The 19,897-nt window shown below is 36.2% G+C and overlaps 1 protein-coding gene across 4 annotated transcripts in view; it reads left to right on the top strand.

Moving 5' to 3' along the window:
- Positions 1-19,897, top strand: part of LOC121371237 (FERM, ARHGEF and pleckstrin domain-containing protein 2-like) — a 252,110-nt gene that overhangs the window by 49,609 nt on the left and 182,604 nt on the right. For all 4 annotated transcript variants that reach the window (XM_041496995.1, XM_041497003.1, XM_041496977.1 and 1 more), the window contains exon 2: positions 16,012-16,317. The gene's annotated coding sequence lies outside the window, so the exon portion shown is untranslated. The remainder of the gene's footprint in view (positions 1-16,011; positions 16,318-19,897) is intronic.

Consider the following 19,897-nt stretch of genomic DNA (forward strand, 5'->3'; position numbering starts at 1 on the left):
GTATTAACCTCTTATTTCTTTTCTTAATAACATAACTACATATACATGTATCGAGAGAATTTCAGAGCTGTCAACGTGTGGCAGTTCTAAGAGGTGATAAAATTAGAAACCAAGGTCCAGGGGCTGCATGCTCCCTCCTGGTGAGGTCCAGGGAACCAGGGGTCCAGGTTTTGTTTGTTTAAGCCCAAAATTGAGATCTCTGGAAGCTGTTTAACATGCTGTTAAAACAAGAAAGGAAATGTGAATTCTAGTTCAGACTTAAACTGGAGTCTGGTGAGATTATAGTAGTGTTGCGTGAGAGTGTGATCTGTTACAAATGCGTGAGGCTCATGCCAAATGTGTGAGACTTATGCCAAATGTGTGAGACTTATGCCAAATGCGTGAGACTTGTGCCAAATGTGTGAGAACTGACAGGTATGGAATTGTGAGGTATTATTATTAAATTTAGTTTTAAAATTGAAATTGAAATTTTGTTTAACTAACAAACACCTGGGTCTTGGATTTTATGCCCAGATTAAAATTTAAAGAATCACTTCTGTATTGTGAATTCCACCATTTTTCACTGCCTCATCTGTGCACTCTTAACTTTCCTCTTCACTGAATCACTTGGCCACATGCAACAGCTGCTACTGGAGGTGTGCTATTTAAATTACTTCTTCCTTATAGACTACATAAAGCAAGGAAACACAATCAACAATGGATTTATGGCAGAAAATGTGACAAGTTGTGTCCTTCATAAATCTCTAAAACCTTTTTTTCCCCCCCGCCATTTCTTTTACTGCATCCTGCCATATTAGAAGATTAATTGATGGTATAAACTTCAGGTACTGGAAGATAAAGTGATGTGTATGTAGTACATGTATATATAATTCAAATGAAGCAATATTTTGGTGCAGAATCGAAGCCCTACGGTGGAATTGATTCTCTGATTGTTTTTTCCTCCATTCCAACGAGTGTCCCAGCCAATAACCAGTTAGTAGTCCAACTGGTGGAAACCTTAATTGGATATAAGCATGAAAATAAGTTGAAATGAAGCGTATTATAGAAAACCTACAGACGGTATGGTGCGATATGAAAGTATCATGAAGTTTAACAATGCTCTTCGTGATGCATGCAAAGTGTTTGTAAGGTGGTTTCTTAGTTGATTCTACCGGCCTCGGTGGCGTCGTGGCAGGCCATCGGTCTACAGGCTGGTAGGTACTGGGTTCGGATCCCAGTCGAGGCATGGGATTTTTAATCCAGATACCGACTCCAAACCCTGAGTGAGTGCTCCGCAAGACTCAATGGGTAGGTGTAAACCACTTGCACCGACCAGTGATCCATAACTGGTTCAACAAAGGCCATGGTTTGTGCTATCCTGCCTGTGGGAAGCGCAAATAAAAGATCCCTTGCTGCCTATTGTAAAAAGAGTAGCCTATGTGGCGACGGCGGGTTTCCTCTAAAAAAAACCTGTCAGAATGACCATATGTTTGACGTCCAATAGCCGATGATAAGATAAAAAATCAATGTGCTCTAGCGGTGTCGTTAAATAAAACAGACTTTACTTTACTTTTTTAATTGATTCTTTTCAATTAGAAACAATATTTATCAAATTATTCAAATTTTATGTCTGTAAAGTTTCTTTTGGACTATAGTATTTGTCTAGGTGGGATCTGGTATGGGGTTACGAACCCAGTACCTAGCAGCCTTGAGACTCGGATAGCTTAACTAGCTTCACCAGCTTCACCACAGAAGCCGTGCAGTTATCTTTTATGTAGAAAAAAAACACGATTTTTTTTTTCTTTTGTACAATTTTTTTTTGACACAAATGAAGTAGCATGGCTGAGACGAACATGAAAAGACTTTGAACAGAGCCTCAGGTTTTTTTTCTTTCTTGTTAAGTAGCTGTTGATTATTCTAGTACTGAGTTCCCTCCAAGGTTATCAAAATCAGACTCTCACAGTTGTTCTGAGTGGGTGGAACACAGCCATTGTGTAACCTTCTGAAACTGACCCTGATTGTTCGCTGCTAATACACTGGGCTTGTTATCAGTACCCAGAATAGACTTAGAGTAGGGTAGTTTTGTTATGAACATTCGTTTTGTCATGAACATTCGTTAACATTCGTTTGTGTCAAGTCATGGTTACGCTGGCTGTTTATTAGTATATTACTTTTGTGGGTTTGGTTTTTTTCTACTTTTTTAAAACTTCTTTTGTTAGAAGTTGCAGATAAAAAGTTTAATGTTGTAAACACCAGGTTTTGGTCCTGTTTAAAATTATGGACTTAAAATATGTAGTCATGGTTACGCAGGCTGTTTATTGCAAGTACCTTTTTTTTTCTTATCTTTTTTATTTTTTTAACTTCTTTTGTTACAACAAAACAAGTTTAATGTTGTAAACACCGATTTGGGTCATGTTTAGAATTATGCACTTAAAACTTGTAGCCATGATTATTACACAGGCTGTTAATAATGTTATAGTTCCGGGATATATGTATATTTTTTTTCTTTTCATGTCTTGCTTTAAATACATGTACAGCAGGGCTTCTCAATTTTTTTCATAATATAATTAATTTGGTAAATAAACTGTCAAAATGGGCCTAAAATGGTCACGAGTCATTGATTATTTCATAGACATAAAAACTAATGGAACTGAAACTTATTAATGATTTTTAAATGAAGAAAAACTAAATTAATATCTCTATTTCTTTTGTTGTGCAGTATATTTATTGAGGAAGTACACATGTTTTTTTTAAATTTGAAGTAATGTATATTTCTATAATTTATCGCTTTTTCTTTACAAATTTTTTTGAGTCATTTAAATTTTTTTTTTTTAATTTGTACTGATACATCTTCTGACAGAAATATTTCAAGAGGGATTGCATGTGTTTTCTTAATTTGAAATAAGTTATACTGACAGAAAGAGATCAGGGATTACATAAGTGTAGTTATGGATTTTTCTTTATAAATTTGTTGTGTCTGTTTAGTGAAAAAGACTTCATTACATTTTGGTCTGATTCATCTGTGTATAGAAATATTTTAAAAGCGAGTGCATGTGTTTTCTTAATTTGAAAGTTATACTGACGGAAAGCAATAAGGGATCACATAAGTATTGTAAAAGCAAATAAAAACTTTTTGTTTGTGCACTGGAGCACATTGATTAATTAATCATCGGCTATTGGATGTCAAACATTTGGTAATTCTGACTCATCTGTAGAGGAAACCCACTACATTTTTCCTAATTCAGCAAGGGATCCCACAAACAGGAAAGCACATACCACAACCTTGTCCAGTTGTGGTGCACTGGTTGGAATGAGAAAAAACCCCAGTCAGTTGAATAGATGCACCGGAGTGGTTCCATCCTGTATTACAAGCACCTCAAGCGACTGACTAAGCTAAATCCCGCTCCTAAAACCAAATAGTGGCTGCATGCGACCAGAATCTTCAACGAACGAACGAACGAACAAACAAATGTTTAATAACACCCAAGCACAAAGATACACATGAGCTATTGTATTTCAAAAAGGGATATGTATATGGAAATATTGTTTTATATGAAATACAGACATTACTCTGCTAGTAATGAATTAAATCTAGTCTGCAATTCTATGTATTCCCTAGGGGGCGGGACGTAGCCCAGTGGTAAAGTGTTTGCTTGATGTGCGGTCGGTCTGGGATCGATCCCCATCAGTGGGCCTGTTGGGCTATTTCTCGTTCCAGCCAATGTTTCACGACTGGTGTATCAAAGGCTGTGGTATGTACAATCCTGTATGTGGGACAGTTCATATAAAAGATATCTTACTACTAATGGAAAAATGTAGGGGGTTTCCTCTAAGACTATGTCAGAGTTACCAAATATTTGACATCCAATAGCCGATGATTAATAAATCAGTGTGCTCTAGTGGTGTCGTGAAGCAAAACAAACTATAAACTATGTATTCCCTAATTTTCTCCATCAGTGTATAATGTGTATGTCTAAAATTTATGGATTTTTATTTACAAATTTGTTGTCATTAGTTTATGATGTAATAAAATTCAATCGTTAAATCTGCCCACCATTTTTCTGAGTAGTCTACAAAGAAACACATCTTAGCTTTATGACGCAGTAAAACTTAAAAAAATTCACAATTATGTAAAATATCCTTCTGAATTTACATGTAATATGACAAGGTAAATTATTTTGAAAGCAAAAACAGATAAATGTTGTGATACACATTTTGGAAAAGATAATTTAAATATTATGGCAGACCTCGACATTTAAGTGCCACACCACCATACTACCATTTGTTGTGTCGTTACTTGTAGCATCTTAATGTAATCTAGGGGCTAGGCGTAGCCAAGTGGTAAAGTGCTCACTTGATGCGCGGTCGGTTTGGGATCGATCCCCGTCAGTGGGCCGATTGCGCTATTTCTCACTCCAGCCAATGCACCACGACTGGTACATCAACGGCCATGGTATGTGCTATCCTATCTGTGAGATAGTGCATATAAAAGATCCCTTGCTGCTAATTGAAAAGAGTTGCTCATAAAGTGGCGACAGCAGGTTCCTTCCATCAATATCTATGTGGTCCTTAACCATATGTCCGACGTCATATAACTGTAAATAAAATGTGTTGAGTGCGTCATTAAATAAAACATTTCCTTCCTTTCTTAATATAATCTGGTTTAGGAAATAGTTCGTGATAAAGAAAATAATACAAAATTCTGATGTGCGTTTCAGGGGTGCAGAAATGGAAAATAATACAAAATTCTGATGTGCGTTTCAGGGGTGCAGAAATGGAAAATAATACAAAATTCTGATGTACGTTTCAGGGGTGCAGAAATGGAAAATAATACAAAATTCTGATGTGCGTTTCAGGGGTGCAGAAAAGGAAAATAATTCATTATCCCACCGGACTAGAACTAATTATAATTTACTAGCCCGTCAGAATAATATATTATTAATAATATTATATATAATATACAGTGTCTTCACTTCAAATGATATATATAGATATACTGACAAAACATTATTAAGAACACCTGGTAAGTGATCAACATCACATGGCAAACAAAATAAAAAAGATGGATGGCCTGAGCTACATTTTTTAACTCATCCGTCTGAATGTTTACTCGCATTTGGTGAGTGGGCGACTACTTTCTACGCCCCTGGCATTTTGAAATCTTTATTTGATGATTACAAGTAGGTTGACCTCTGTAGTATTTAAATAACCCATTGGTTTGAAGTTGCTTGTTGTATGTAGTACTAACTGATAACAACTGTGCAAGTGGTATAGTGTCATTTGTATAACAGCAGCACGAGGTGGTGCTCTTGGTATGAGGGTGGCTAACTTAAAAGTTTCATTTTCGACATGTTGATATTTTTTTTAATGGTAGTTGTCAAGAGAGAGCACTCCCTAAAACTAGTAGTCAGACGAGTCTTTCGATGTGGTATTTTAACATGAAAATTATATTGAATTGCATGGAGTAATTAATGGTGGCGTGCAACCACTCTCATTCCCAGTCACTCCTTCAGCGATTTTTAGCTCCCTTAGCATGTAATTTTATATTGTATCACTTTCAATATAGTAATACCTCAAATGGCTTCCCATAAATTAAGTTAGGGGATGCTAAATTAATCTCACCGTTCAATTTTTTTCACAGCAAAGTCTGTTATGAGCAAACCCCCTTTTGTTTATCATTGTTGTGTTTCCAAATGACATGGGGGTGGAGGAGGTTGGCTGTTTGCCAGGAAGTCTTCATTCTAGTTGAATCCTGTTGACCAGTCTTCATCATAGTTGAATCCTGTTGACCATAGTTGAATCCTGAATCCTGTTGACCACAGTCTTCATCATAGTCGAATCCTGTTGACCACAGTCTTCATCATAGTCAAATCCTGTTGGTCACAGTCATCATAGTTGAATCCTGTTTGTCACAGTCTTCATAGTTGAATCCTGTTGGTCACAGTCTTCATCATAGTTGAATCCTGTTGACCACAGTCTTCATCATGTTGGCCACAGTCTTCGTCATGTTGGCCAGTCTTCATCATGTTGACCAGTCTTCATCATAGTTGAATCCTGTTGGCCGCAGTCTTCATCATAGTTGAATCCTATTGACCGGTCTTCATCATAGTCAAATCCTGTTGACCACAGTCTTCATGATAGTCGAATCCTGTTGATCATAGTCGAATCCTGTTGACCACAGTCTTCATCATAGTCAAATCCTGTTGACCAGTCTTCATCATAGTTGAATCCTGTTGACCACAGTCTTCATCATAGTTGAATCCTGTTGACCACAGTCTTCATCATAGTTGAATCCTGTTGACCAGTCTTCATCATAGTTGAATGCTGTTGACCACAGTCTTCATCATTGTTGAATCCTATTGGCCAGTCGTCATCATAGTTGAATCATATTGGCCAGTCTTCATCATAGTTGAATGCCATTGACCACAGTCTTCATCATAGTTGAATCCTATTGACCAGTCTTCAATCTAATTAAAATTAGCTCCACTATTACATGTGGATCTAACACCAGCCAGTTGGAGCTCATGTCCACCAATCAAAACCTTACTTGCAGAATCCTGCCAGTGATTTAAAAATAATTTGAAAACATTTCGAATTATTTTGAGGGTATACAGCATGTTTCGTGTGAATTACGAATGCCTTAAAACATGTTTTATTTTATAAAATAAAACTGAAGACTGATTTTTTTTTTTTTTTTAATAAATAAATAAATAATTTTTAATGTAAAATTGAAGACTGATAACCCACCCCGTACGTATTGGTATGGTTCGCTGTACTGCGGCCACTAAAATAGACTCGCCCGATATTTTTAGAATTTGTATGCTCCCAAATAACGTTATAAAAGGCAAAGTGTGATTGGTCAATATTTAAATTATTATTTACAGACGAAATGTTACCTGGACATTGGGGACTACGCAGTGTTGTTAGTTTTAAATCACTGGCAGGATTCTGCAAGTAAGGTTTTGATTGGTGGACATGAGCTCCAACTGGCTGGTGTTAGATCCACATGTAATTGTGGAGCTAATTTTAATTAGATTGACCAGTCTTCATCATAGTTGAATCCTATTGGCCAGTCTTCATCATGTTGGCCACAGTCTTCATCGTAGTTGAATCCTGTTGACCAGTCTTCATCATAGTTGAATCCTGTTGACTACAGTCTTCATCATAGTTGACTCTTGGTGACTACAGTCTTCATCATAGTTAAATCCTGTTGACCACAGTCTTCATCATAGTTGAATTCTATTGACCACAGTCTTCATCATAGTTGAATCCTGTTGACCACAGTCTTCATCATAGTTGAATCCTGTTGACCACAGTCTTCATCATAGTTGAATCCTGTTGGCCACATTCTTCATCATAGTTGAATCCTGTTGACCACATTCTTCATCATAGTTGAATCCTGTTGGCCACAGTCTTCGTCATAGTTGAATCCTGTTGGCCACAGTCTTCGTCATAGTTGAATCCTGTTGGCCAGTCTTCATCATAGTTGAATCCTGTTGACCAGTCTTCATCATAGTTGAATCCTGTTGACCACAGTCTTCATCATAGTTGAATCCTATTGGCCGGCCTAGGGTGGTGTAGTAGTTAAACCATCAGACTTAAGGCTGGTAGGTCCAGGGTTCACATGCTGGTACCGGCTCCCAAACAGAATGAGTTTAATGACTCTGTGGATAAGTGTATGGCCACTACACCGACTTCTATCTGACAACACCACTAACAACAACTAACCACTAACCAACTGTCCTAGACAGACAGGCAAGATGCTTGAATCTTAATTAAATATAATCATGATAATAAGTACCCAAAAAAAACCCAGGAGAGAGGGAATCCTGTTTGATGAAGGGACATGGACTACAAGATCTTCTTGTTCTGGTGCCTCTTGAAAAAACTTAATTTTGTTTAGAGACACCACTAGAGCACATGATTTATTAACCATTGGCTATTGGATGTCAAACATTTGATAATTTTGTCATATAGGCTCAGAAAGGAAACCCACTACATTTTTCCATTAGTAGCAAGGGATCTTTTATATGCATATCCCATGGACAGGTAGCACATGCCACGGCCTATGATATATCAGTCTTAGTGCACTGGCTGGAGCGAGAAATAGTCCAATGGGTCCACCTATGGGGATCGATCCTAAACCGACCATGCAGCAGGCAAGTGCTTTACCATTGTGCTACGTCCTGTCCCTTAAAGGGACATACCCTAGTTTTTAAATACTATGGTATATTTTTTACTATTACACAACTAAAATCATACTTTACTTAGATTTTATGGTTTAGATTATCAGTTTCTATACATTCGATGTGTTTTGGGTCATCCTGGTGGTTTTAATATCACAAAATGCATTTCTTATATTTTTAAAAACGCACGTGCGTCTGAGAAGAAACAGTTATGGAGTCTAGTTTTAGTCTCTTTTAGAGGGTATTTCACCATTTCAAAGTCACAGACTCATGTTTCACTCAATTGTATGTAACTTTATTCAAATGGGTTTCAGGTTTGTAGATTAAGCAAACTTAGTGTTATTGTTTCATGGGTTGAAACCAGGGTATGTCCCTTTAATTAAATACAAGCACAAAAACAAGTTAAAAAAAGAAAAGAAAAGATGGGATCTTTTTGGTTGAAGGGAAATGGACTACAAGATCTTCTTCTTGTGGTTCTTCTTGAAATGTGACACCGATCGTCTGTTCCCCTGTATGTGTGTTAAAGTGCTTCCCTTCAGTTTAACACAACCTGACAACTGAAGGCAGCCGACAGCAGGATTCTATAGGAAGAATCCCAGTGTTCCTCATTTTTACACTAACAAGATCGATGGTGATGCCGATGTCTTAGAACTGTTGGGGATGACACCAATCTGCAGCTGTCATGAGTACGTTGAGGTTTCACGATGATGTAGACAATGATGTAGACGTTTTCAGCCAAATGGCAAGGTTCATGTCAGTTCTTAGAAAATATATATATATTTTTTTTAGAAATGACATCCCAGCTTGTTTAATTAACATCTGATGGAAAATAGGGTAGCAAGTATCCCAGTGGTAAATAAGTTTGTTTTGTTTAATGATACCACTGGAACACATTGATTAGTTAATCATCGGCTATTGGATGTCAAACATTTGGTAATTCTGACTCGTAGTCATCAGAGGAAACCCGCTACATTTTTCCTAATGAAGCAAGGGACCGTTTATAAACCCACCCCCCACCACAAATTGTAGCAGGTTTCCTCTGATGACTACGAGTCAGAATGACCAAATGTTTGACATCCAATAGCCGATGATTAATTAATCAATGTACTCGAGTGGTGTCGTTAAACAAAACAAACTTTGGTCCCATGTGTGTTCTGTCTAGAGGGGTTTCACTGTATAATAATAGTAAATTCATATGAAAATATGAGCCAGTCCAATCTAATCCACTGATGAAATAAGACACATCAAAGCAAATTAAGAAACCTGATTAATTAAATAATTATTTACCTTAACAAATTTACTGCATGTAGACGGATTAAACGCTATTCAAATAATTGTTTGAGTAGCCTCAGAGATTTGTATCTCCCACTGTCGTTATAATTCCTGAATTGGTTTTACAAATAATATAACTTGATGTGTCTGTGTAATAGACATTTGTACTCAAGCGTGTGTGAAGCAATCTAGCATAAGTGTGCAATTGCTATGGTGATTATTTTTTCACTTCAGTAATTTATATTAATGATTTGAAAATCTTGTTAAAGGTATGGAAGAAATGGACCATGCAGGTTGGGTTTTTTAAATGTAGTTTTACATCCTTCTTGAAGGGTGGTTTTAGCCAAGTGCACTTGTTTGAGGAAAGGAAAAGAATGGAATTTTTGCTTAATGACACCTCGGTGTATTTTAAACTATAGCTTTTTGTTGTCTGATTTTTTTTTTTTTTTTTACACTTTGTTAAGAATTAGAGAAGAAACCCACTGCAGCCACAGAGGCCACTTCTTACTACCATGATCGATCGAGACCTGATAAACCAAAAGAGATCTTATGTACACATTTTAGCATAGACAGGACAGTACATACCACAACCTTTTGATATACCAGTCATAGTGCACATACCGATTGAGATGAGGGGGGAAAACCCGAGATTTTCAATTCTTGATTTATTCGCGATTTTGACAATTTCCAGGAAGGTCCATTAATCACTGTGGAACATTTATTTCTGTCAATCTTTTTCATTCTGTTGATCATACAGCTGTTATTGTTTTGTTTTTAGTCATTTTTATTGTTTGAATATGTGATTTACTGATAAAAAAAATGTCATCTTTCAAATTTCACTTCTGACCTCAATCATCCTTCAAGATCTTTGGTAGTCATAAAACCTACTGTAATACTGAACTACTGGTTGTAATGTTTGCCCAATTAATTCACTATTATCATATAACCATTCCCCACAGCTAATATACCTTACAATTTTGGCAATTGTAAATTCTTATTAGTTCCCCTACTTTTTTTTAAGAGTATATTTAAATTTTATGTGTTTTAATTATTTAAAAAATATATTAGTGCAAGTAATTCAAAATTTATTTTTTCATTTAGAGCATAGAAATTTTCTAAAGTTAATTTATTTGTAGGTAACTTAATTAACTTTTTATCTTACAGTATATATACAGCGATATATAGTACACAGAATTATTATACATTAAACAACTATTATCTTTTATCAATATATACACCTGTTTATATAGTACACCGAATCATTATACACTAAACAACTATTATCTTACAATATATATACTTGTTTATATAGTACATACAATCATTGTATATTACACAAATATTATCTTTGTGAGCAATATTTTTAGCAGTCGTATCTTGATTCTCGTGTTTATATGCCTCAAGAGATCTGTTCACATTCTATTTTTCTTCTCCTTTGGCTGTCTGTGACTTTTCTTTAATATTTACTGCAAATCTTAACTGTCTGCGGGCACCCAATCTACTTCCTGAGTAGATCTCTATGGTCTGACAAACTGACCAAAGCACAAATGACATATTGATATGTTTGCGTGCAGACAGCTTGTTCTCAAAGTTTCCTTAACCAACACCTTTCCTCTCGGATATTGATGGCGTTCTCGTGTGCGTTCACTAGGGTGATTATCACCTTCTTTTTTTTGCTTAGACAGTGACGTTTATTGGCTGTATATATTGTACATAGCCAACAGCTTGCTACTGCGGTAAACTCTGTGTGTGTGTGTGTGTCTCTCAGTGTGTATGTGTCTCTCTCTCTCTTTGTGTGTGTGTGTGTCTCTGTCTCTGTGTGTGTGTCTGTCTCTCCTCTCTCTCTCTCTTTCTCTTTCTCTCTCTCTCTCTCTCTCTCTCTCTCTCTGTCCCGTGGCTAGTGATATTCAATGTTGGGCTAGGTTGGGCTAGTAAGTATCTACTATTACCATGCCTGACGGCTAGTGAATTTTTAATTTTTTTGGTCAAATGCTGCATTTAAGTGTATTTTGTAAATATAAATATTCTGTCTCCACTCCCAATCTTAGTGTTTTTAAGCTCTGTCTCCATCTTTATGTGACATATCTTATTATTACTCAGAGCTTGACCTTAGCAGTAGCCCAGGGTGTTCACCGGACACTATATATTTGTTTTACATGTCTTGTTACTCTGCAATCAACAAGTACAAGTGTATATTTCACAGTATATATCTCATGAATTAAAAAACCCAAACCTAACATGTTTAAATAAAAATAAATAGATTTTATAACCTGGTAGCCCGGATGGCTACCAGTGAAAACAGTTACGGTCAATGCCTGTTGCTGTTAGTAAAGTTATATTTACTTTAAAGTAGAGTAGGTCTAGTGGATTTTTAATTGTGGCTAGTAAATTTCAAAAAATTATTTATCCCATGGTTAGTGAATTTTATATAAAAATTCTAGAAGCCCTGGGAACATGCTAATAATCATTGCTAATAACGATAATTAAAGGGCCTGTCATGAGTTTGAAGCTACCATTACACACACACACACACACACACACACACACACACACACAGCCACATACACACACACAGAGACACACATACACAGACACACACACACAGACACAGACATACACACACACACACACACACAGACACAGACACATACACATACACACACACAGACACAGACACACACAGACACACAATCACACACACACACACACACACATAGAGACACACACACACACAGACACACACACACACACACAGGCACACACACAGACACACACACAGACAGACACACACAGACACACACACTCACAGACACACACACAGACACACACACACACAGACACACACACAGACACACACACACACACACACACACACACACAGACACACACACAGATATATCTGCCTTTACATGTAATTGAATTTTAATTGAATCAATGAAAATGCATGCATTTATTGCCCATATAGTTTTTTTCCCCTGTGGAGTAAACCCTGTAGTCCACTAGTATGCTGGACCATTCATAGACACACTCTCACAGATATATCTGCCTTTACATGTACTATAAAACTCCCAGGGGCTCTGTCGGCACAATGTAACAAGCAAGCCTGTTGTGTGGCAATCAGTATTGTGTGTGTGTGTGTGTGCTGTCCTCATTGAAGCCAGGGGTTTCGCAGTATTTCAGCCGTTGCATAAGAAATGCGCACGAGATAAAAAAGACTGTCTGTGTATTTATAGGTTATCTGTCTTGTGCAGATTCATGCACTCGGTGTTCGTGTTCTTGCAGGAGAAAACAAAAACCTTTCCCCATCAGTACTCTTGACTATATGATTGTGACCCATTTATTTCCATGCCGGTTTAATGCTGCTTCTCAGAGTAATGGAGAGTGCCCCTGGCTGCTGTTCTCGTAGTAGTACTACATGTTCATAGTTAGCATTATTGTTGTTCACATTCTTCAGCTCCTCCGCTGGGAAATCATATTCCATGCAACTGAGTGCCATTACATTGAGGAGGGAGAGAAACCAGACATAGTGGTGTAGTAAGTAGTGTTGTTTGTGCTGTTCTCATTTCCAATAGGAAATCTGTTCATTCCTACTTCATTCAGTGGAGTGTATACTCAGCAGGAGGGGAAAATACATACAGATTTTTAGTGGTGTATTTAGTCACTTGTTCACGTATGTGTATGTTTTCATTTTCCTAAGATATGTTTTCATTAATGTACTTCATCTGAGTGTATATTCAACAGGAGGAGGAAATACATACAGATTTAGTAGTGTATTTAGTAGTTTATATATGCATGTGAATATTTAGCTGTTAGTATGTATGTTTCATTTTTAATAGGAAATATTTTCATTCCTACTTCATGCATTGAATCTATTCATGAGGGGAACATGCATACATATTGAGAGGTTTATTCACCAGTTTTTTTATGTTTACATATTCATAGGATATGTTTTCATTTCTAATTCATTCAGTCGAGTGTATATTCAGCAGGAGAAAATATATACAGATTTAGTGGTGTATATTCAGCAGTTTATACATGTGTGTTTATATGTTTTCATTTTCAATAAGAAATTCTTCCATTCCTACTTCATTCATCTGAATCTATTCAGAAGGGATACATACATACAGATTGAGAGGTTTATTCAGCAGTTTGGTTTGAGGCTTGGGCTCAACCTTCCTCCTACCTTAGGGCTAATTATTATTGTTAAATGTAAAATTAATTTAAGTATATTTAGAAATGGCCAATCTAAAATTTTATATAAATATATTATAAAATATAAAATTAAATATTTTTTATTATTAAATATAGGTTTGGTTTTTAAATTTTTTAATATAAAGTCCTGTTCCTTTTTGGATTAAAGATCAAAATTGTATTTCTGTCCCAGGTCAAGCCACCGGCAATCCAGAGACCAGACCCGGGATGGACATGCCTGAAACCCTAGTAGTATAGAGGCATGTAAAAAAAAACCTCTTAGTCTAAGTCAGCAGTTTGTTTATGTATTTGTATGTTTTAATTTTGCAGGATATGTTTTTATTCCTACTTGAAATATACACAGATTTAGTTGTGTATATAACAGTTTGTGCATGTATATATATGTGTCTTCGTTTTCAATAAGCAATGCTTTCATTCCTATTTAATTCTTCTGGGTGTGTATTCAGGAGAAAATACATACAGATTTAGTAGTGTATTCAGCAATTTATACATGTATGAGTATAGCTTCATTTCCAATAAGAAATATTTTCATTCCTACTTCGTTTAGCTGAGCCATTATTCATGAGGGAAAAATACATACCGTACAGATTTAGTGGTTTATTTAGCAGTTTGTACATGTATGTGTATGTCTTGATTCTTGATCACTAAGATCAATCTAATTAAAATTAGCTCCACTATTACATGTGAATCTAACAGCAGCCAGTTGGAGTTCATGTCCACCAATCAAAACCTTACTTGCAGAATCATGCCAGTGATTTAAAAATAATTTAAAAACATTCCAAATTATCCTGAGGGGACGACATGTTTCGTGCTCCAACTGGCTGCTGTTATATCCACATGTAACAGTGGAGCTAATTTTAATTAGATTGGTGGACATGAGCTCCAACTGGCTGCTGTTAGATCCCACATGTAACAGTGGAGCTAATTTTAATTAGATTGGTGGACATGAGCTCCAACTGGCTGCTGTTAGATCCCACATGTAACAGTGGAGCTAATTTTAATTAGATTGGTGGACATGAGCTCCAACTGGCTGCTGTTATATCCAGATGTAACAGTGGAGCTAATTTTAATTAGATATTCACTAAGATATGTTTTTATTCCTACTAGGGGTGGGACGTAGCCCAGTGGTAAGGCGCTAGCTTGATGTGCGGTCAGTTTAGGATCGATCCCCATCAGTGGGCCCATTGGGCTATTTCTCGCTCCAGCAAGTGCACCACGACTAGTACATCAAAGGCCATGGTATGTGCTATCCTGTCTATGGGATGGTGCATATAAAAGATCTCTTGCTGCTAATTGAAAAGAGTAGCCCATGAAGTGGCAACTGGGTTTCCTCCCACAATATCTGTCTGGGGCCCTATTTACGAAGCCATCTTAGCGCTACGAAATCGTAAAACCATCGTAGGTTGTGACGTCACTACAGCACATGCCATAGTGACGTCATAGCTTACGATGATTTCACGATTTCGTAGGCTAAGATAGCTTCGAAAATATGGGCCCTGGTCCTTAACCATATGTCCAGTGCCATATAACCGTAAATAAAATGTGTTGAGTACATCGTTAAATAAACCATTTCCTCACTTTCCTTTATTCCTACTACATTCAGCAGACTTTATATTCAGAAGGAGAAAAAGTGGGACACAATGAGTGATTTATGTGGTTTATAGGGTCATTTTTAATAGAAACTAACATTTTCATTCCTTTTCATTAATTCAGTGGAATGTATATTCAGGAAGGGTAAAAAAATAACAGACATAGTGATGTAGTTAGCAGTTTGGTTAATAAAATAGAAAAATTAGTATTCGCGTTTGTTTATATATTCAATGAGAAGTATTTATTCAGGAAGGACTAATACACCCAGGAAAAAAAAAAGAACCAAGAACAAAAAATATATAGGGGTGTAATTATCAATTTAATTTATAAATTAATTTTTAATAACAAAAAAAAATTGTATTGCTAATTAATTTATAATTTATTAATTAAGATAAATATATTATATTCAGTTGAAAAAGAAAAAAATATAGAGGTGTAATTAGCAATTTGATTTATATATTAATTTTAATAATATATATATGTATTTTTTATTGCTAATTAATTTATAGTTTATTAATTAAGATAAATATATTATTTTTACAGTGATAAAAATCCAAACACAGTTATGAAGTGACCAGCGTGGTTTATTTTCATTTCTAATGGAAAATATTTCCATTCCTACATCACCCCAGTGCCTATCATGCTACAGAGTGTAGCTGTTTGGAAAAACAAATACTGTGGTCTAGTTAGTAGTATGCATATCAATCCTGCTGGCTGTATTTATTTCTCTGTTCTCGACCTCTGGTGATGTGATATTTTTTCTCTTTTGCAGATTTATAATTAGTGCTGTGGTTTTCGGGATTACGTTTGTCAGTGGCTGGATTACAAAAGCAGTGGCACAATTAGACAGTGTCTGGATTAGACAGTGGATAAAACAGTGGATTACAATAGCAGTGGCAGGATAAAAGTGTCTGGATAAAAGTGTTTCTGGATAGACAAGTGTCTGAGTTGGTGTTTGGAAAGACATTGTCTGAATAGGAGAGTTTCTGGATTATAGAGAGTCTGGTTTAGAGAGTGTCTGGATGCACAGATGTAGCAAGATAGCGGCCGTACTCTGATTTCTACCTACAGCGTTCAGGTGAGTCAGGTATCGTTAGCTTAAATTACCTGTGTTCTATAGCCGTACTCAAGTATGTGTTAGTGTTTGCACTTGCTCTGACTGTACGTACAGGGTAGACTAAGGGCTGAATATGGCGGCATTCTCATCGTGCTTGTGGGAGGTGTTTACAACAAGACATTCGGTCACAAATAACTAAGTAGGTCACAGTGAACTGAGGACCAACAGGCCTCGGTGGTAAAGTTGAGAAAGAAAGAATGTTAATGTTAAAGTTTTGTTTTGGTTAACGACACCACTAGAGCACATTGATTTATCAATCAATGGTTATTGGTAATTTTTTATTTTAGTTTTGGTCAAACATTTGGTAATTTTTTATTTTTTTAAAAATATTATTTTAAATAATTATTATTTTAAATAGTTATTATTCACCATTCCCTGTTGCAAAGGCCTACCCCCCATCCCCTGTCCAGGGTGAAAACAATGGGCAAGTGGTCAACAAGACCAGAAGTTCAAGAGGCTATTGGTAATTTTGACGTATAGTCTTACAGAGGAAATAGTGCGAGACGTAGCCTAGTGGTAAAGTACTTGCTTGATGCGCGGTCGATCCCCGTCTGTAGGCTCATTGGGCTATTTCTCGTTCTAGCCAGTGCACCACGACTGGTATATCAAAGGCCATGGTATGTGCTATCCTGTCTGTGTAACAGGTTTCCTCTCTGAGACTATATGCCATAATGATCAAGTGTTCGACATCCAATAGGCGATGATTAATAAATCAGTGTGCTTTAGTGCAGTAGCGTAGGAAGGAGCCAAAAAGTGTGGGGGTACACTTTTATATTTACACACTTTTACACTATTAAAAAGAAAATATAAAGAAAATATCTGGAAAATGGGGGTAGGACACATGCCTTCCCCCCCCTTGCCCCCCCCCCCCCCACTTCCTACGCCAGTGTAGTGGTGTCGTTAAACAAAACAAAACTAAACAAAAACATTTTACAGAGGAAACCTGCTTAATGTTTTCATTAGTAGCAAGGGATCTTTTATATGCACCATCCCACAGACAGGATAGCACATACCACAGCCTTTGATATACCAGTCGTGGTGCACTGGCTGGACGAGAAATAGCTCAATGGGCCCACTGATCGGGATCGATCCCAGACTGACCATACATCAAGTGAGCGCTTTACCACTGGACTACGTCCCACATTTTAGTTAAGTATTTTACGCCAGCCAGTGCATGATGACTGGTATATCAAAGGCCGTGGTATGTGTTATCCTATCTGTGGGATGGTGCATATAAAAGATCCCTTGCTGCTAATCGAAAAGAGTAGCCTATGAAGTGGCAACAGCAGGTTTCCTTTCTCAGTATCTGTGTGGTCCTTAACTACATGTCTGACGCCATATAACCGTAAATAAAATGTGTTGAGTGCATCGTTAAATAAAACATTTCCTTCCTTTTAGTGAAGTAAAAAGAAATAATGAAAGAAGTGTTTAATGTCACACTCAACACATTGTAATTATGATAAATATGGCATGGTTAAGGACCACAGAGATAATTAGAGAGGAAACCCGCTGCAGTCACTCCATGGACAACTCTTTCTGATTAATTAGCAATAAGGGATCTTTTATATTCGTCATCCCACAGACAAGATAGTACATACCACAGCCTTTGGACACTTTGTGTTTTTTAAATATTACACTAGTTGTGGAGCACTGGCTGGAAAGAGAAATAGCCCAGTGATAAAGTAGTTAAAACCACTGACCCTAGTTATTGGGCAGTGTAAGATATTTGTGACTATTACAGCTTGTTTATAGCATACTATTTCCTTCTGTTAATGTGTAGGTTATGTAAACTATAAGTCTACACGAATTGCCAATTGGTTTTATGGTGAATGAATTGACATTCTGAATATCACTGAATTGACATTCTGAATATCACTTTATTAAGTGTCAAAGAAACTGGGTTCATTAAAATTTTGCAATAAAATATTTACAGTACTTCTCAGCTGGAAATACTTCTATTAAGCTGTTAAGTTCAATGCAAATTTATCTGGTGAGAAATTTCAGCTAATTTTGACCCCTGCTACTTGTATATATGATGTATATTTTACAGGTTTAATACTATTATTAAATTGTTACGTTCAATGCAAATTTATCTGGTGAGAAATTTCAGCTAATTTTGACCCCTGCTACTTGTATCAGGGATGTGATTTTTTTAGCTTTTTATCTGATTTCAGCTTTTTTTGCATAAAATAATTTTCACAAAACAGACTGGATTTGATCGGAAATGCTAAAACAATTACCTTTATTTAGATATTTAAGATATATTTAAGCTTTTAAAAGATATTTTCAGCTTTTATTTTAAAATGGGTATCACATCACTGTTGTATATATATATATATACGATGTATATTTTACAGGTTTAATACTAGTATTAAATTGTTAAGTGCATAGCAAATTTATCTGGTGAGAAATTGCAGCTAATTTTGACCCCTGCTACTTGTATATACAGTATATTTTAAAATGGGTATCACATCACTGTTGTATATATATATATATACGATGTATATTTTACAGGTTTAATACTAGTATTAAATTGTTAAGTGCATAGCAAATTTATCTGGTGAGAAATTGCAGCTAATTTTGAACCCTGCTACTTGTATATACGATGTATATTTTACAGGTTTAATATCGGTGTTATCACACAGTATTTTATCACTTATCTTTAATACATCTCGGAAGTGTGAATACATAGCCTTGAGCCAGGATATTTTATACCACCTCATTGGCAATATGTATCTTTTATGCGTGTCTTTTATGTCTGTATAGGATTGCAGAAAAAACCCAGGCAATTATACTGTTCGATGTTATAAATTTACTGCTGTAAAAAAACCCCGCTGGTGTATAATTTAGTAACGCTTCGTTTCATTTTGTCTGTTGACTTTGTGAACCTATCTTGCATGTAGTTTACTCCATTACAGCTAGTTGTACATTATACGGATATAATAAAAAAGGATGCTTTGTCTGGGGTTACCACACTATTACTGTTAAGTCGGACCACTCACGACAAAAGCCAGCCATGTGCGGACAATTTTGTAAGGGTGACTTCACAGAGACGTAGGTTGTTTTGTATGTGTTTTCTGTCTCGCCTTTATGAAGTAAAAAGGCGAGGTATTGGTATTACTTTTCTGACAGTGAAGGTGGTGACGGAATCAACTTTTGCGTTAAAAGTTTATACTATTAAAGTTTTGCATTTAGATCAGTTTGTCACAATCCAGAGCATTGAAACTTGGTTTGTAGTTGCACCTGTGGATGTTCATCACAGTGCACTGGAAATATTTATGGTAGCGAGACTTAATTCCACAGGCCTTTTACAATTACCATAATTTTCATGTGTTTGCAAATAGTAAACAAGGATGAGGAGAATGAGAAAGAAAACCAATATCCACTACACGGGCTACACTACATTTTATGGTAGCGAGACTTTTTAATTCCACAGAATTTTTCTTTTTTATAAAGTAAACTTACAGTAGATACAATTAATTTTAAAACCCCCAAGGAACAAAAAAGAAAGAAAAAGAAGTAACCCCCACACATACTAGTT

The sequence above is a fragment of the Gigantopelta aegis genome, chromosome 1, assembly GCF_016097555.1.
Source record: "Gigantopelta aegis isolate Gae_Host chromosome 1, Gae_host_genome, whole genome shotgun sequence".
Lineage (NCBI taxonomy): Eukaryota > Metazoa > Mollusca > Gastropoda > Neomphalida > Peltospiridae > Gigantopelta > Gigantopelta aegis.